The sequence below is a fragment of the Oryctolagus cuniculus genome, chromosome 5, assembly GCF_051225735.1.
Source record: "Oryctolagus cuniculus isolate XC-2025 breed Fujian yellow rabbit chromosome 5, ASM5122573v1, whole genome shotgun sequence".
In the NCBI taxonomy this organism is placed as follows: Eukaryota; Metazoa; Chordata; class Mammalia; order Lagomorpha; family Leporidae; genus Oryctolagus; species Oryctolagus cuniculus.
This window is the reverse complement of record NC_142871.1, coordinates 7,914,194-7,931,568: the sequence shown is the minus strand read 5'-3', so window position 1 is coordinate 7,931,568 and position 17,375 is coordinate 7,914,194. Positions and strand designations below refer to the sequence as shown.

At 55.0% G+C, this 17,375-nt stretch overlaps 1 long non-coding RNA gene across 1 annotated transcript in view; it reads left to right on the top strand.

Moving 5' to 3' along the window:
- Positions 1–16,419, top strand: part of LOC149126395 (uncharacterized) — a 37,623-nt gene extending 21,204 nt beyond the window's left edge. Inside the window, exons 2-3 of the long non-coding RNA XR_016233382.1 lie at positions 15,648–15,779; positions 16,012–16,419. This is a non-coding gene — a long non-coding RNA (uncharacterized LOC149126395). The remainder of the gene's footprint in view (positions 1–15,647; positions 15,780–16,011) is intronic.
- The last annotated feature ends 956 nt before the right edge of the window (positions 16,420–17,375 follow it).

Genomic DNA, 17,375 nt, shown 5'->3' with positions numbered 1-17,375 from the left:
GCAGAGAGAGCCAGCGAGAGAGAGAGAGAGATCTTCCATCAGCAGAGGTGACAGAGAGGTAGGTCTTCCATCTGTTGGTTCACTTCTCAAATGGCCACAATGGCCAGGGCTGGGCCAGGCCAAACCTAGGAGCCAGGAGCTTCTTCCAGGCCTCCCACATGGGTGCAGGGACCCAAACACTTGGGCCATCTCCTACTGTTTTCCCAGGCCATTAGCAGAGAGCTGGATCAGAAGAGGAGCAGCGAAGACACAAATTGGTTACTTACTACGCCCCAGAAACTGGGTTTCTTTAGCACAGAAGTCGCTAAAGACAAGGTCGACCCTCAGAGCCCTGGGTGGCTGCACCCAGGTCCTCTCAGGCACAGGGTGAGGGGATGTCCTTCCACACGTGTGTGTGTGTCTATACCCACACATGTGCACACACACACGTGTGTATCCACACACACATTAGGATCTGCATTTGTGATCTGTGTTGACCAGGAACGTACCTGGAGACTCCACCGGGGCTCCTGTCCTTCCTGCTTCCCTCGCTGCATCCGCCGGCCCCGACAGCAAGGGGCACGGCTCACAGCGTCCTTAGCCCGTCTGCTCCTGTGGTGACCCCACCCCAGCCCCTAAGCCGTCTCCCAAGGCACCCACCCTACTCGCTCCCTGCTGCTGCAGCCCACACCGAGCCATGACCCCTCACTCCCCACCTCCAGGGGCCCTCCCCTCCCCTTCTGCCTCAGGCAGAGCCCTGTACCCCTTTCCTGGGCTTCTCACCCCCACAGAGCCACCCCATGTCAGCACCCCCTCACCTGCCAGGGCCCTGAGACCTCAGACCCAGGCCCCCCTCTTTGCAGGCTCCCTGCTCCCTCTTGGCTGCCACCCCCTACCTGTGAGCAGGTGCCCCTTGCTCGCTCAGGCTCTCACAGCCCCATTGGGCTGCGCTGTGATCTTTCCCACCCTCCTCACCCTGCTTGGGTCCCCCATGTGTGGACACCCCACACCCTGCTCAGGATCTGAGGCATCCTAAGGGGTCAGGTGGCACCAGTGGCGTCAGGCCTGGTGTTCAGGAAAGGAGGGGAGGGAAGCCTTGGGTCTTAGGCTGGTCCTTCCAGTATTCCCTGGAGGGGCCATGACCCTTCCCCAGGGCGGGGCTTTGTCATGGAGGTGTCACTCACTCCTGCTGGTGGCCACCCCGTCATCTCTGGTTCTCCGACACAATGAGCATCCGCCAGGACGCCTGTGTGCTGGAACACACTTTCATTCCTGTGGGGCAGAGGGCTGGGGTGGACTGTGTGTTGGGTTACACGTGAAGATTACAATGATGTTTGGAAATCTGATTTCTGAGAAACTGAGGGTTTCTTCCTGTGGGGAAACTGAGGCACTGAGCAGCCTCCGTGGCCGTGGAGTTTTGGCAGATTGCAGCGGGGATTGGGGGTGCAGGTACGAAGCCTGGAGGCAGGTGGGAAGGGCGTGGCGTGCAGACACACTGGGTGCACCCCAGGCTCCGGGTTCCAGGCTCCCTGCGTGGGCTGCGTCCAGCCCGTGCTCGCTCACGCACACCCCTCACCTTTTCCTCTCCAGGAAAATCCACTTTTTGGCTCCTGCCTTGATTCCGAAGCCTGCACTGGCTGCAGCTGCGGGCCCTGTGCCTGCCACTTGCTGGCTGCTCATCAAATCTCTGCAGCCAGTGTTTGCTCCTCTGTGCTGGGGTGGGCCTTGTGCTTCACAGGACCCCAGCCAGACTGCAGGTCACAGAGCCCCTTGCCGGGCATGGGTCCCCAGCACCTGCTCGGCCAGCTGCTGAGAGATGCCCGCAGTCCCTTCTGCACAGGGGCCCCATCCGCTGAGAGCCACTCACGCCATCCCGAGGCTTTGGCAGACATGCAGACGCACAAGCCAAATCCTCTTGCATTTCTGTTTTGGGGAAGTAGTGAGCTTCCAGGGCGGTGGAGACGAGCAAAGCCATACAGCGGGGGAGGAAAGGTTTCCCCCCTGTGTCCCCCTCCTGAGGTGCAGAGGAAGCAGGGGTGAGCCAGGAAGTGCCCGCTGCTCTGCAGCCTGCGGGTTTCCCTGAGGGGTTTGGCTCGGGAGCTCCTGGCGCATTGATGCAAAAGTTGAACAGGGCACAGCGGGAAAGGAGGGCTCCTGTGCAGCCCAAGCCCGGTGTGGGTGCTGGGGGTCCCAGAACCTTCCCTGTGCTGTGTGAGCTCCCAGCCTGCGCTCCCCCCGCACCCTCCCCCGCCCTGAGCTCCCCAGCACCCTTCCCCGCCCTGAGCTCCCCCCAGCACCCTCCCCCTGCCCTGAGCTCCCAGCCTGTGCTCCCCCCGCACCCTCCCCCGCCCTGAGCTACCCCCGCACCCTCCCCCTGCCCTGAGCTCCCCCAGTACCCTCCCCCTGCCCTGAGCTCCCCCCAGCACCCTCCCCCTGCCCTGAGCTTCCAGTCTGTACTCCCCCCCAGCACCCTCCCCCGCCCTGTGCTCCCCCAGCACCCTCCCCCACCCTGAGCTACCCCCGCACCCTCCCCCACCCTGAGCTCCCCCAGCACCCTCCCCCACCCTGAGCTCCCCCAGCACCCTCCCCCACCCTGAGCTCCCCCAGCACCCTCCCCCTGCCCTGAGTCCCCCAGCACCCTCCCCCCGCCCTGAGTCCCCCAGCACCCTCCCCCGCCCTGAGCTCCCCCAGCACCCTCCCCCACCCTGTGCTCTCCCAGCACCCTCCCCCCACCCTGAGATCCCCCCAGCACCCTCCCCCCACCCTGAGCTCCCCCAGCACCCTCCCCCTGCCCTGAGCTCCCCCCAGCACCCTCCCCCTGCCCTGTGCTCCCCCCCAGCACCCTCCCCCTGCCCTGAGCTTCCAGTCTGTACTCCCCCCCAGCACCCACCCCATGCCCTGAGCTCCCCACCCTGAGCTTCCCCCAGCACCCTCCTCCTGCCCTGAGCTTCCAGTCTGTACTCCCCCCCAGCACCCTCCCCATGCCCTGAGCTTCCAGTCTGTACTTCCCCCAGCACCCTCCCCCCGCCCTGAGCTTCCAGTCTGTGCTCCCCCCCAGCACCCTCCCCATGCCCTGAGCTCCCCCCCAGCACCCTCCCCCTGCCCTAAGCTCCCAGCCTGTGCTCCCCCCCAGAACCCTTCCCCCACCCTGAGCTTCCCCTAGCACCCTGCCCTGCCCTGAGCTCCCAGCCTGTGCTCCCTCCAGCACACACCCCCACCCTGAGCTCCCCCCAGCACCCTGCCCTGCCCTGAGCTCCCAGCCTGTGCTGTGTCTCCCAGCTCCCCTCGCCCCCCTTGCCGTATGGAAGAAGGCAGCAGAGTCCTCTATGCTTCTGGGGCCAGATGGGCCTGGCACCTTTAAGGCCTCTCCTTGTAAAGCTGAGTGACGTTTGTCATTCTAAAGGTGACATTTGTCATTTAGGCTCCTCTCTGAGGCCGTTTGTTTGGTTGCTATTTTGCAGTGGAAACAAAAGTTGCACTCATTTCACTGGAATAGCGGGGACAACACATTGATGACATGAATAGCGATACGGCACGGAATAGGACAAGCGTACTAAGGTGCTCACCTGGCACTGCGCTTTGCAGGAAGTGTGCAGCCTGCTGTGAAATGACCACACACGGAAGCCCAATGTTGTCCATGGGAGGTCACTTCGGGGGCGGGGCTTGGACCTCCCCTAGCTCCACCCCCAGATGTGGTCAGTTCTGGGCAGCGGCTATTTCTTGGAAGGGTCCCTCGGCATGCCAGTCTCCACGTGTGCCCTTATCTGAGCGGTGTTACCTGGTTAGATTCTGCACTCCTCCAGTAGGGGTGACACTGGAACATGACATCAGCAGAGGTTCTCCCGGGATCCGGAACGGGAGGGCAGTGCAGCCAATGTCACCACACCTGGCGGGCAAAAGCAGGTGGCTGGGAATGGTTCCTCTCCTCCTTCAACCAGCTCTGTGACCTTGGCCAAGGCACTGAGGCTCCAGGTTGCTCCCGCTCCCAAACGCTCTGATTTATTAACTTTCGGAGGTAGCTACATGGTATCAGGCAGAGAGAAGCATTGCTGGTGAGAAAAAGAGAGACACGCATTCCATCCACTCCGTGCTTTCTGGTCTGTTGTCCCCAGTAAAGCTATCAGGCTGTAATCACTTAGATTAAAGCTCCTGGAACAGGCTGGAACAATCCAGGAAAGGCTGGTGAGGTCGGCAAGTCTTGAGTTTGGAGGGAAGGAGGAGGAGCCGGGCCGGAAGGCGAAGGCTAGGCCAGGAGGGAGGGGTCCGCTTATCTGGTGCCTTAGAAGTAGCAGAGCTCTGGGGTCAGCAGCAAGGCTGGACGCGAGAGGCCATGGTGCAAATGTTCTCATCAATGTGCTCAAAGAGACGAATGCACGGGCTCGTTGGAAATAAGAGCAGTGGCCTCCAGGAAGGAGTCTGCTGACCAGTCAGTCCAGGTGGTTGTGCTTCACGGACCAGGAAAATCAGTTTTCTAACTAGTGTGGCTGATACAGAGTCCCAGCAAGATGCCCGCCGCCAGAGAACAAGCCAAAGCCACAGCACCAACACATCATTTCCTATTGCCCCGACACACGCACACCCACACACACACACACACACACACACACAGGATGTCAGAAGTCGTAGGAATCCACTCAGAATTTAGGAATGCAATAAATTCAGCCTCGTCAATGCCCTGGCTCGGTGGGTTAAAGGCCGGGCCTGCAGCGCTGGTGTCTCACATGGGTGTTGGTTTGGGTCCCGGCTGTTCCACTTCTGGTCCAGCTCCCTGATGGTGCATCTGGGAAAGCGGCAGAGGATGGCCCAAGTGCTCGGGCCCCTGCACCCCACATGGCAGACCCGGAGGAAGCGCCTGGCTCCTGGCTTTGGCCTGGCTCTGTCCTGGCTGAAATTGCAACTTCTCCAGCACTCTCGGGCCCTGTAGCCGACGGCGCACTTTGCCAAGGCCTTGGCAGATAGCGGCTGTGTGTTGCTTTGCTCTGCAGGCCGTGACTGAAGCCGGCGAGGCAGCAGCTCGGGACCTTTGTCCTGAGCTTCCACGTTCGCTTTAAGTACCGAGAGCTCTAGAAGCGTTAGAATTCAAGACCTTGGAGGTAAAATGATAGATTAGGGAACTCCGAGGGTAGGAAAGTCTAGTGCATCTCCCATTTCACAAACCAGCCGAATGCATCTTCTGCTGCTTTCCCAGGTGCATTAGCAGGGAGCTGGATTGGAAGTGGAGCAGCAGGACTTGAACCCATGCCCACATGGGATGCTGGCGCCACAGGCAGCAGCTTAACCAGCTGCACCACAATGCCAGCCCCCTAGACTTGGCTTCTTTGGCGGAAGAACACCTGATCCTGAAGAGCGAGACTCTGAGGCCCGAGGGAGCCGCTGCTGTGGAGCTGGGATCTTGATGAAGGTGGCGGGGTTGCACAGCACAGAGAGGCACCGGGGCTCCAGCACCAGAGCAGAGCAGCTCCTGAACCTGCCGGGCTCCCTGCCCGTGCGCAGACGGGGAGGCTGTTGCAGGATGTGCGAGTAAGGGTACGCCAGATTCACTCAGCACAGCTTAAACCACGCCCAGGGGCCGGCGCTGTGGCATAGTGGGCTAAGCCTCCGCCTGCGGCGCCAGCATCCCATATGGGATCTGGTTTTCATTCTGGCTGCTCCTCTTTTGATCCAGCTCTCTGTTGATGGCCTGGGAAAGCAGTGGAAGATGGCCCAAGGGCCTGCACCCGCATGGGAGACCTGGAAGAAGCTCCTGGCTTCTGATGGGCCCAGCTCCAGCCACTATGGCCATTTGGGGATTGTATCATTGGATGAAAGACCTCTCCTCTGTCTTACCCTCTGTGTATAGCTCTATATCGCAAATAAATAAATAAATAAATTCTTAAAAAATCAGCCATTATGAATACATTCAAGGAATTAAAGGGAAAATTACATATAGCAAAATAAACAGGAAACTGTCAAATTGATTTCTGAAAATTATCAGTTCTGAAAAACAAAGAGAAAATAGATGGAAAAAGATTGGCAGGACAAGATTAAATAGTCTAAGTATGTATTATTGCAGCTGCAGAAGGAGAAGAAAAAGGAAAATAGGGCAGAATATGTTATTTTGAAGAAGCAATAACTGAAATTTTCTCAAATTTGATGAAAAACAAAGGCTTACAGATCCATGTAGCTCAATAAGCCCAGAACAGATAAATACAGAGAAAGCATCCCCTTGGCAGGTCATCATCAGTGTGCTGAAAGTAAGATAAATATAAACAAAGCAGCCACCAGCAAAACGCACAACCACCATAGGGGAGCAACACGAGAGAATGGCTGACTTCCATCAAGCAGCAGAGGGGAGAACGTGGTGGGACAACTCCTATAGGGGAGAAAAACACACTTGTCAACCCAGAGTTCTATACCCAGCCAAGATATCCTTCAAAAACTAAGGTGAATGAAGGAGCTTCGCAGGAGAGTGGACACAGTGTTACAAACAGACACATTGCAAGAAACAGCAATATGAACCCATCGGGCTGAAGATCCTCAGCTCTCAAAGGAAAGTTAGAAGTACAGAAGCAAAAAAAGGAGTTCCAGAAATAGTAAGTACGTAGGCAAATATAAGGCTACATTTTCTTTTCTTAAGTATAACACTGTATTGGAGTTTTATAATGTAAGCAGATATAATATGCATGACAACAATTATACTAAGACAATCAGTAGAGACTTGAAATTATGGGTATTATTGAACCTTGTGTATACTATGTTTTTTACTTTGCATATGTGCCTATAATGAAGTTTAATTTATAAATTAAGCACAGTGGGGCTGGCACTGTGGCCTAGTGGGTAAAGCCGCCTCCTGCAGTGTCAGCATCCCATATGGGTTCCAGTTTGCACTGGCTGTTCCACTTCCTATCCAGCTCTCTGCTATGGCCTGGGATAGCAGTAGAAGATGGCCCAAGTCCTTGAGCCCCTGCACCCCCATGGGAGACCCAGAAGAAGCTCCTGGCTTCTGATCAGCTCATCTCTGGCATTGCGGCCAATTGGAGAATGAACCAGGGGATGGAAGACCTCTCTCTCTCTCTCTCTGTAACTCTGCCTTTCAAATAAAATAAATAAATCTTTAAAACATAATTAATTAAGCATGGTAAGAGAGTAACAGTAGCCAACAATAAAACTACCATAACAATATACTGTAATAAAAGTTATGTGAATGCGGTCTTTCTCTCAGAGTATCTTATGGGACCGACACAACACCTCCTGATGGGATGATGTGAGGTGACGTGGGCACTGTGACACGGCACTGAGCTGCCACACAAGGGTTCCTAACAGCAGCTCTGTGATTCTGTGATGCTTGATCTGACAGAGGGCTACGAGGTGACAAAGCTACGGGCAGTGGGTAGTGTGTACCCCACAGACACGCTGGACAGAGGTGATCCCTGTGTTGAGCAGAATGGCACAGCGGAACGCCATAGCATTCCATCCCGCTACTCCAAACAGCACCCGGATCAGAACTTTTGAAGGGTGAATTTTGGTAGCTTCTTGTTTAATATCAACCACAAGTAACAGAAACTGTGGATGAAGATGGACTACCGCAAAGATTCCATCCAATTTCAACGTCTGTATCCTGAGTTCAATTCTTTCTACCAACATTTAACATATTTGAGTCTCCTGTGCCTGGGGCTTCCTCCTGGGGCTTCTCCCTCTTGGTCACTCTCATCTGTCTTTCGAGGCTCCTTCCTCTCAACCCAGCCATGAAGCAGGCACGGGCTCTTTCTCTTTGTACTTCATCGCCTCGTTGTCTGTGGCTTTCATGGACGTGCTAATGCCAAGGTCAGGCATGTGCACACCCAACCCTGCCTTCTGCTTAGAGATCCACACCAGCCGCCTATCCCACATCCCATTAGCTTGTCCCAAGGGCACCCTGCATCCAGCATGTCCAGATCAGCTTCCCAGAGCTTCCGTAACCAGGAATGCTGGTCGCCAGTTGGTGATCCTGGAAACGGATCCAGGGGGCCAGAATTCCAAGGCCAAGGTGAGGGCACAGACCGACATTCTTTCTCCCAGTGAGGCACAGAGCTCTGGATACTGAATGAGATGAGGGCTTTTTCAAGTTGATGTCAGAATAAGACGAGTGGGCATTGCTGGGTGGCCCAAATCACAGACAACACCACACTGACAAAATATATGCTTTGTGTTAGTTTCATACAAACACACAGTTATCAAAATAGCTTGTAAAACAAGGTACTAGGAAAAGGAAAAACAAAAGCTAGGTCAAGTATTCCAGGCAATCCTCGGGGGGCCTTAACTTGGGCATTTGGCCTGAACCTGGAAGTTAACAGGTTTATTAAATCATGAAAGTGGATCATCCTACTTCCGCATATCTGCCACGTGGGAGGAGAAGTCTCTCGTTCCTGTGCAGGCTGGCACAGGGGCCAAGCTTTCTCGGGGCATTCTGGGGAGTGTATTCCCAAGGAGAATGGAGGAACGCAGACCCATATGGAGTGGGAAAGATCCAGGAGAAGACTGTGCTGAGCTCCGTGGGCCTGGAAGGGGAGGAGGAGGGCGTGGTTGCAGGTGGCACAGTTTCGGAATTGGTGCGGAGGCTCAGGGGAGCCATCCCGGGTACCAGGTCAGCGCCGCAGCCTGGGAACCAGCTCCCCGCCATGGCCTGCAAGCTCAGCGCCAAGTTTCCAAGTCTCCTCCAGAGCCGGAGGTCCCTGCAGGGCCCAGACTGGGCGTGTGGGCGTGGAACCCAGAGGGCGTGACTTCCTGGCTGAGAGAAGAGGTCTTTGGGAGTGGAGTGTCTGGGGGAGAAGGGGCTGCTGCAGGTGGGAGGGCAGTGCCTTCCTGCCACACCAGCCTTTGTCGTGCTGTGGGCAGACAGATCTAAAGTGCTACCAAAACCAGAGGACTTGAGACAGAGCGGCACTCACAGCCTCCCGAGGCCAGCCTCGTCCTGCCTCCCCTCGAGTACCCAGCACCAGGCTGCCCGAGAGCTGCTGGCCACCTGCTGGTGGAGGCACCAGCTTCGGGGTGATGGGGGTGATGGAGAAAGACCCCAGGAGCCCCGAGGGCAGCCGCTGGCCAGGCTAGCTTCTGAGGGTACGCGGAAGCCCCTCAGTGGGGAAGCCCAGCGGGGCAGTGGGGGCAGGGTTCGGGGTTTGCAGTTAAGTGTAGAAGAGACCTCACCCATCTCATGATCTGGGCAGAAAGGCCAAGGCCCCGTCCTTTGATCCTGAGATCTGGAGAGGCGACCACATTCTGCGTAGATCCTCGGGTCCAAACCGGCTGTGGGCTCATGCAGGCGCCACTCCCGACATGGAGCGCCCTGTTCCCGCCGGGCCTGCACCTGTGGCAGGTGGCTCAGAGGCTCTGTTGAGCACTCTTCCCCTCCTGCGCACCCTCCCACTGCGTGCAAACCCCTAGAGTTCCATGAGGCCAACCCCCAGCCCACCCTCCAAATCCTCTGGACCTGGAACGTCAATGTCAAGGCCTCGTCTGGGTAAAGGCTGCAGGCAGTCCCCATGGGGAGCCCTTTTCTCTGGGTCTTCATCTTCAAATCAGAAAGCACTTTTCCAGGTGTAGTGCGGTGGTCTGGATGGCACCCATCCCCCAAAAGATGGGCTCGCCCCCTGACCACAGAAGCTCTGGTGGGCCTTTACTGGTGACGCAGATCTTTGCAGATGTCGTCCAAGTAAAGACCATGACGTGAGAGCATCCTGGGCTATCTGAGGGGACCCCACATCCAGTGACAAATGTCTGAAGCCACAGAGGAGAAACACGTGGGGAGAAGAGGGGAAGCCACATGGGGATGGGGACAGGACCCAGAGGGACGTGGTCACAGCCCAGCAACGCCTGCAGCCGGCAGGAGCCGGAGGGGCAGGGAGGGAGCGCTTCCTGTTGTAGCCTTCACCTTGAACTCCACCAGGCCTCAGGCGGCAACGGGTGTCTCCTGTCACAAGCCACCAGCGTGTGGTCCTGTGGTGGTCCTCTCCGCCCTCCCATCCCTCAGTTCTGTACACGGCTTGGCATTGGTGACCCCACCCCGGAGTGAACCTGGCCATGACGGTGGCTGACAGAAAGAAGCAGAACGTGGGTAGTGGCACGGCAGGACCGGGCTGAGGGCACCCTCGTCTGCAGGTTGGCAAGACCGGTGGCAACACGCGGGAGCCTTCACGTTGCTGTGAAGGGACTCACATGGTCGGACAGAGGGAGGTGGATGGAAAGAGATGAGGGAGGGAGGGGCAGCAGTCCCACCTCACAGCGGGCAGTCAGGAGGCCGTGTCTCAAGCTTCCGGAACAACAAACAAATAACATTCCTGAAACACAGAGGAGCCCAAAACTATTCTGTGGTCATAAAAATGCCGACCAGGAAACAGCAGCACAGCCCCGCTGCTGCCCGTGCCGGCGGTGACTCGGGACTCAACAGTGGCGCCAAGAGGGTGTGGGCCGCTCTGGGAAGGGGCAGCGGACGGGAGAGGCCATCTGGGAGATGGCTGCTGCTTCCCCACAACTCCCTCTGTAGCATTTCAGATTTTAGATGCTCGCATGATTTTAACTACGTGCTTTGAAGTAAAACACTCCTGTGTTTAAACTGTGCGGGTGAATCCTGCAGGTGCACTTGAGTGGTGGTGGGTGATCTTCCTCGGGTCCCGCACCTTGCACCACCCGCTGCACGGGGCTCAGGAGGCCGCAGTGGGAGCCGGGAGCACCGGCTGGCAGCTCCTCCTACAGCCCCTGGGGCGCTTCCAGCACCGGATCTTGCTGCAGGATTGCTTTTCCTGAAAGAGCAAAGTGAATCCCAAATCCTACAAATCCTCCCTGGAGAGCTGGTAAGGAAAAGCCTGGTTTTGCAGTTTTCTTCTGCACCAAATTCCCTAAATATTTGGGTTGATCAGCACCATGAGCAATCCCCCTCTCAGCCACTCCTGGAACCGCTCTGAGATCTGGTTCCGGGCCGCGTGCGTCATTTCACGTTTGAGGATTACGCTCAGCGCGTCAGGCATCGCAGCAAGTGCTTTGAGGTTCTGTAATGGAGATTTCACAGTCACGGCGCGTCCAGGCGGGAAGCGCTCTTGAGTCAGTCTGTCTGTCACCGCTGCCGACGTACGGCCTGCACTCCAAGCACGTCTGCCGATCACCCAAACCAAGGATCTTTTCCGTGTGGTCCATAGGATTCCTGCAAGGACAACACCGTATCCATCAGCTGCTTCTCTGCCAAGTTTCCCCTGTGGACGCGTTGCGCTGGCATCACCGACCCGGGACAGGCCGTCAGAGGCACACCCGACAACGTCAGTAGGGCAATAATTAGCAACTGCGTCAGGTGTCTGGGCCATTTTCATAATGTGAGATCATGGCTCTCTTGAACTTGGACGAGCAGGAAAGAAAGGTTTCTGGAAGCCGTAGAACACCTCATCTACTCTTCCACTTGTGTGTGTGTGTGGGGGGGGAGGCAATATTAGGCCACACCGCTGGCGGAAAAAAGAGAAAATCCAAACATTCTATACCGATAATTAAAGGACTCCAAGAGTCAATGCATTATTTGTAGACTTCCAGTGCTACAGCCAGCACGGCATCGGGCACATAATGCCATCTCCGTCATCAATAAAGAGGTGAAGAAGACAATAGCAACTTGTGTGGCACAGTTAGAAGGGTCCATTGTGGCACGGGGCACAGTAGTGGTTGCTAAGTCGTATGACATGGTATAACTATTTAGGAGAAATATTCAAGGGACACAAGCAGAGTTTCAGAAAGAGGCATGGGGGAGGTGGGATGGAATGCAACTCAGAACGAACGTGGGGAAATGCGATTTAACATCTTGGGTCTGATCCTATGCCCAGTCGTCAGCTTACTTTCAGTACTTTTCCCTACAATCTTTGGAGCTGATTCCTTAACTCATCCCCACTCCACTAGAGACTCGAAGAGGCAGGGCCTGGCTTCTCTGGGCTGGGGCAGATGGAGTCGTTGGCTTGTGCTGGGGGATCTTCTTGTAGGAAAGCAGAGAGTGACAGTGACGCGTGAGGCTCGGGGCCGCTGGAATCAGCAGACACCCAGAGAAGGCGTCTGTGCACTGCCCAGGCGTGGTGTCCATTCAGGCTCAGCCACAGGTTGCTGTCCCCCCCACCCCTGCCCCGTGTCTCCCTCCAGTCTGCACAGGTCTGAGCCCCGACTGCAGTCAGGGTCCAGCTTCTTCCCCACAAGTCTTCTGAGCTCCTAGAAAACCAGGAGCCATCCCTGCCCGTCTGTTTGGCGACCCTAAGACGTGCTGTGGCGGTCACCTCCCTGACAGCCAGTGCATATCCGAATCTGAGCCCCATGCCAGCTCAAATGCCCTGTCACAGCTACAAGGGGCCCATTTCCCCTGGGGACACCCATGGCCCCTCCCCTCGAGTCTCCCCCTTCCCAAGACAAGCGCCCCTTGTCAGTTGGCCAAATGTCTTCGTCACAGCCCCCAGCCCATGCCAGGCCCCGCCTTTATTTCCATGTTTGCTTCTCGCAATCGTGAGATGCTCTCTGATCCGTGTCTTCTGCCTACACCACGTCCATATCTGTATCCACGCCTTTTTTTATCAATGTAACTGTTGTGGCAAAGTGGCCACCTGCTAGAAGCTGTTTGGAGTGTCACCTCCGGCTCGTAAGTGCGCCGTGTCTTAGACACATTGCTTCCCACACAAGGGGTCTGGGAAATGGGCAGGATGGGCTGTGGAGCCCAGGAGATCTGCAGAGACATTTGGGTGTGAGGACGGTGCAGGGGGCAGGATTTCCAGCAGGAGCGGGGAGGGGTGGGCTGACAGTGAGAAATGCTGAGGGGGCTGCCTCGGTGAGGACGAGAGGGGAGCCAGGTGACTAGAGGTTAGCTGCTCTGACACGCATTCCTGTGTGCAGTGGGGTGTGTGCACGTAGACCCTGCACTTGGGGTCTACACAGGGGCAGCAAGTCCTTTGCAGTAAGACCAGGAGTGGGAGGAACACGAACCATTTTTTTCAGTGGCAGCCTTTTTCTGCAGTATTGGTAAAACCCATCTCTTGGCCCCACCAGGGATAAGTGCTTATTTCAAAGCAGGAGACATCCACCGCTGTGGCTTCAGTGCCACTTGTCCTTTGTAATAAACTCAAGGTCACATGTGTGACGGCGTGCACACAGACAACCCGCAATTTTATTTTGTTTTTTGTTTAAAGGTTAGTTATTTATCTGAAAGGCAGAGTGAGAATGAGAATGAGAATGAGAATGAGAGAGAGAGAAAGAGAGAGAGAGAGAGAGATCACTCCCCAAGTGCCCCCAACAGCCAGGGAGCCAGGAGCCAGGCACTCCCTAAGGTCTTCCAGTGGGTGGCAGGGGCCCAAGCACTCGGCCATTCTTTGCTCCTCCCAAGTACGTTAGCAGGGAGCTGGATGGGAAGAGAAGGGGGACTGAATCCCAGGCACATCCACCTGGGAGGCAGGTGTCCTAAGTAATGGCTTAGCCTGCTGCCCCTCCCTTCCCCCCGTAGGAAAGCCGAGAGTGACAGTGACGTGTGAGGCTCAGGGCCACCTCCTCCATTGCAGATAAGTGCTCCTGAGCTGTTTCCTGGGACACATGGCATTTCCCCATAGCAGCACGCCTAGAAGGAGACCTCCGCTCTCGGAAGCCACGCTGCCACTGCGAGGCTGAGGATGGAGCCGGCCAGGGAGACGGGGCTGGGGTCAGGGCTTCCAGGTCTCAGGTGGGTTTCAAAGGAAGAACTCGCTGGCACGTGTTTGGCACAAGGTTTTCATGCCTGATTGTCCTATCAATGTATCTACTTAAAAAAAACACACACACACAATGAGATAGTTGAAGATGCACAAAAAGTTTAAAAATCACTACTGGGTTTCTGTGTCCCCTTCACTCAGCTTCTCCAGGGAGCCCGTCTTGCACAGCCGTGGAGCATTGGCAAAACCAAGCAACGATGTTGGTACAAGAATGCTACTCACACAGGGGACTTACCGGGGAATGACAATGTTTTCTTTTCTTAAGTAAATGCTTCAGAATTCTTGTATCATTTGATTGTCGAAGCATCACAAATGCTAAAAATCTTCACTGTTTTGCAACAAAAGCTTCTAGTCCTCACTATAAAAAGTTTAACTAACAATATTATTTGATTGGAGACCGGGTAGATCTTATACAAATTCATTTTAAGGCAAATATTTTGGTGCTGGTGTTGTGGTGCAGTGGGTTCTAGGTTTCCCACCTAGCGCCCTGCTAATGCACCTGAGAAAGCAGCGGATGATGGCCCAAGTGTCTGGGTCCCTGTCACCCACGGGAGACCCAGGTAGAGTTCCTGGCTCCTGACTTTGCCCTGACAAAGACCTGGCTGTTGCAGCCACTTGGGGAGTGAATCAGTGCGTGGAATAACCCTCTTTCTTTATGTCTCTCCCTTTCTGTCTCTTTTCCTTTCAAATAAATAATTTTTTAAGGTTTTCAAGGTCAGAGTTTCAGAGAGAGAGAGAGAGAGGGCTCCAGGAGTTTCTGCCAGGTCTTCCATGCGAGTGGCAGGAGCCCAAGCACGTGGGCCCTCCTCTGCTGCTCTTTCCAGGCCATTAGCAGGGAGCTGGGTCAGAAGTGGAGCAGCCAGGACACAAATTTGCACCTATACGGGATGCTGGAAGTGCAGGGAGTGGCTTCGCTCACTATGCCACAATACCGGCCCCTTAAATAAATAAATCTTTTTAAGAAAGGCAAAAAAGTTCTAAAAATCTGTAGAATATATTGTGTTTGTTTTTTATTTATTTATTTATTTTGACAGGCAGAGTTAGACAGTGAGAGAGAGACCGAGAGAAAAGTCTTCCTTTTTCCGTTAGTTCACTCCCCAAGTGGCCGCTACGGCCGGCGTGTTGCGGCCGGTGCGCTGCGTAGATCCAAAGCCAGGAGCCAGGTGCTTCCTCCTGGTCTCCCATGTGGGTGCAGGGCCCAAGCACTTGGGCCATCCTCCACTGCCCTCCCGGGCCATAGCAGAGAGCTGGACTGGAAGAGGAGCAACCGGGACAGAATCCGGCGCCCAGACTGGGACTAGAACCCGGGGTGCCGGTGCTGCAGGCGGAGGATTAGCCTAGTGAGCCACAGCACTGGCCTGAATATATTGTATTTGTAATGAATACCATAAGCATGGTTCTCCAGGGAGAACCCAAGATACTTTAATATGAAAGTGATGGGTATGGCACTGTGGTGTAGCAGGTAAAGCCACTGCCTACAGTGCCAGCATCCCATGTGGGCACCAGTTCCAGTCCCGGCTGCTCCACTTCTGATCCAGCTCTCTGCTAAGGCCTGGAAAGCAGTGGAAGATGGCCCAAGTCCTGGGGTCCTTGCACCCATGTGGGAGACCCAGAAGAAGCTCCCTAGTTCCTGGCTACAGATTGGCTCAGCTCTGGCTGTTGCGGCCATTTGGGGAGTAAACCATTGGATGGAAGATCTCTCTCATCTCTCTCTCTCTCTCTCTCATATCTCTCTCCCTCTCTCTCTGCCTCCCTGTCCTATAACTCTGTCTTTCAAATAAATTTTAAGAAATCTAAAAAAAAAACCAAGTAGATAAAAATGCCAACTATAAAATTTTAGACAAATAAACTGAGATAATTACCTTTTTAAAAAGAGTTAAAGTCAGCAGGCTTTACAGAGCTGAGGATCATGGGACAGTCAATTCTTCGGATTCCTGTTCAGTGCGTAGTGGCCTGTGTTTCCAGATCAGCCTGGTGCAGCGGAACTGCCTGCGGTGATGGACATGTCTTCTCTACGCCAGAGGGAGGGACCTCCAGCCCAGGGGCCTGAGCGGACCTGCAGAATCATCTGGTCTGGCCCTGCCAAGACAACCACAGGTAGGACTGGAATCAGTAAGAGTACAGCAGGCGAATTTTCAAGTTGACAGTCTTGTATGGGCTATGAGCGATGTTACAAATATCCACAGCAGAAAGACGTTTCTCCACCCTGCCTACACGGCTGAGCGTTCTCTGCCTGCACTGACACGTGTGGGGCCCCATGGGCTGGCCAGCCATGGGGTCCCCATGTCAGGGTTTGGTCTGATAGCTGTCGTTGTGTCTTTATTGCAAGGTGGATGTTGCTAGTTTCGGTTAGGGCAATGCTTTCCAGCGGTCGGGACTTTCCAGAGAAGCTGAGCCTGTCTCGTAAACAACAAGATGGCGCCGAGGACTGTGCAGTGAGCCTGCCTGCTGCGTGACACTTCATCTGATTGGCCCGAGGACGCGTGCACACCGCGTGAACAAGCAGCGGATTGGAGTGTTCCGTGCATGGACTAGAGCCTGCTTGCGATTGGTTGAATTTTGTATATAAGCTGTGTGCCCAGGAAGGAGGGGGCTTTTTTCTCTCTCCTCTCTTCCTCCTTTCATGCTTTCTCTGTTGCTGTTATTTTCTCAATAAAAGTCTACAGAAGACCTATCAGCTGTGAGTATCGTCGTTCCTTTGCGGGCAAGGGAATGGCAGACAAACGTGGGTCACGAGGAATAGAAGGCGCCATTTCACTGAAAGCATGGGAGTTTCGAGGGCCATGGATAGCCAATGGCTACTCCACTTACAGTGGGACACAGAATGGGTCCTGACGTTTTGAAGATATAGAGGTGACCATGATGAGGGGTTTTCCTCTCAAAATGCCTACAACAGGTGTGGGGAATAAAAGGTGTAAAAACCATCAAATTTGTGTGAAACTTGGTAAAATCCAAAATTTATACGGAAGATAAAGGGCCCAAGATTGGTCAAGGTCATTTTTTTTTTTTTAATGCATTTATTTATTTGAAAGTCAGAGAGAAGCAGAGGCAGATAGAGAGAGAGGTCTTGCATCTGCTGGTTTACTCCCTAAATGGCCACAACAGCTGTAGTTGTGCCAATCTGAAGCCAGGAGCCAGGAGCTTCTTCCGGGTCTTCCACGTGGGTGCAGGAGCCCAATGACTTGGGCCATCTTCTCCTGCCTTCCCAGGCCATAGCAGAGAGCTGGATCAGAAGCGATGCAGCCAGGACTTGAACCGGTGCCCATACAGAATGCTGGCACTGCAGGTGGTGACTTTACCTGCTATGCCACAGCACCGGTCCCAAGGTCATTCTTAAAAGGAGCAAGTCTGGGGGTGGGGAGGAAAGGCAAGACTTGCCTTACCAGACAGTGATACTTGTCGTGGAAGTGGGTGGCACAGGCTGAGACATCAGCGCGCAGATGGATAATCGCGGGGCTCAGGACAGAACCCGGCAGGTGCAGGGGGCTCAGGGCAGAGCAGCACTGCAGCCCCAGAGGGAAGGCGGGTTCTTCAGGTCAGCCGCGTTTGAACAACAGGTGTCTGTGCAGAGACGTGAGCAGAATGAGGTCCCACCACACGCTGCACCCTGACTCCAGAGACATCCGATTTCCATCTGGAAAATGCAGTCCCAGAACACGTGAAAGAAAAGGCTCAGTTCTGCAGCAGGATTCT